The sequence below is a fragment of the Anarrhichthys ocellatus genome, unplaced genomic scaffold (assembly GCF_004355925.1).
Source record: "Anarrhichthys ocellatus isolate YVR2014 unplaced genomic scaffold, GSC_Weel_1.0 scaffold5680, whole genome shotgun sequence".
NCBI lineage: Eukaryota > Metazoa > Chordata > Actinopteri > Perciformes > Anarhichadidae > Anarrhichthys > Anarrhichthys ocellatus.
In genome coordinates this window covers 1,673-3,338 of record NW_022285654.1, presented here as the reverse complement: position 1 = coordinate 3,338, position 1,666 = coordinate 1,673, and the positions used below count along the sequence as shown (strand labels likewise).

Here is a 1,666-nt window from a genome sequence, read left to right as displayed (position 1 = left end):
TCAACAGAAATATAAGTAGTAAAGTAAAGGACAGATATCCAAAAAAAACGACTTAAGTACAGTAACGAAGTATTTCTACTTCGTTACTGTACACCACTGGGTGAATGTGTGTTTGTGTGTGTGTGTGCATAGTTACCGGTGAGGGTGAGGGTGTGAGGGGTGCGATGCTGCAGTCATTTCTAGCTGTGGCAGGCGATGAAGGGGCTGATAAATTATCACCTGGGAATGAATGGAGATAGAGAAAGAGGTGGAGGAAGGGAAAGAGAAAAAGGATATGCAGTGGTGGCTGACGATTAAAATCTCATTATAAACATGTTTCAGCATTACGCCACACACACACACTCCACTGGAAAATAGTAGGAATAGCCCAAAAGAAATCTGTGTGTTTGAGGCGCTATGCAGCCACTCTCTTATCACAAGGAAAGAGCCATTATTGGACTGTCATCAACTGCTGCTGCTAGCAGACATGGAGACCTTATTTTCCTGACCTGGAGCTGCAGATATCAAATTGAATGATTTTAGTGAACTGGAATGACTGGAATCTGATAAGAGTAATATTCCCAAGTGGGAGAGGGACACGGAGAGGTCGGCGTATTCACTCTCCAAAAGATAACCAGAGAGAGAAGTGAGTCATTCTGATAAGGTTGATATAGTAACGTAGCATGTGTATGAACCGTACAGTACTGTGTATTTGTGTCTCACCAGGTATCTGCAGGCTGCCGGGGTCCGGCTGCGCCACGTCAGCCATCTTTACAGGAGCCAGGGTCTGCGGAGAAACACAGCAACACCAACATGGTGCAAAAAGAGTCATGAATGATTTATGGCCTCCAAATAAAATGACGTAAAAGAAATACAGTGCATGAGATAGTGGGAGCAATTTTGGACACACCGAAGATATTCTTCGGCCAAGGAGGGGAAGTGAAGAAGACACACCCCTGACCATCTTCTTACAGCACACTTGAACTTCAGGTTCCCAGCTACTAGGACTGCTCAGACGCCATTAACTGGTTGCTTTGGGAAGATTTCAGGTTTGAGTTTGTGAATCAGAATGTCTGCCAAATACTAAATATGTAAATGTTATATGAACCATCTTTTTGTCTGGGTTAAACAAACAATAAAATGTGTAAAAAGTGAGAGAAACTGTTAAAATATATGCTGTATATAATCCTAATTATTGGGTTGTCTCTATGCCCACTGTATTTCCTCCTGTGCATACATTTACTTTGTGTCTTTTTGAGTATGTGTGTGTGTTAGTTTACATTGGCTTGTGCGTGTGTGTGTGTGTGATCTGAGCCAAGAGCAAACTAAACAGAGGAGTCCAATAGAACAAAGCTGTGTTTGTTTAAATCTCGTTCTGTAAGTGTGTGATTGAGAAAGAGACCGGGAGTTGGTTTGACATCCTTTCTTCGAGTACACACATGCAACATCTGGTCTTTATTCAGGCATGTGCCCGAAACATTTGAACATTTGTGATGTGTACTGTTGTCACTGGCTTTCTTTCACAGGGCCTGTCCTTGCTGTTTGATGATAAAACCAGAGGTTGAAACTCCACATCTCTTCCCTGCTTCATCTCTCTTGCACATACTTTTTTCTTTCCTTCTGTTTCTGTTGCATCCCGTTGTCTCTGTGAGATCAATGTGCAGTGGACGATTTACAATCCCCCCCC

General features: G+C 42.7%; 1 long non-coding RNA gene across 1 annotated transcript in view; it reads right to left on the bottom strand.

Moving 5' to 3' along the window:
- Positions 1 to 57: 57 nt before the first annotated feature.
- Positions 58 to 1,666, bottom strand: part of LOC116379977 (uncharacterized) — a 2,756-nt gene continuing 1,147 nt past the window's right edge. Inside the window, exons 2-3 of the long non-coding RNA XR_004212495.1 lie at positions 703 to 766; positions 58 to 219 (exon numbers count right to left, since the gene is read on the bottom strand). This is a non-coding gene — a long non-coding RNA (uncharacterized LOC116379977). The remainder of the gene's footprint in view (positions 220 to 702; positions 767 to 1,666) is intronic.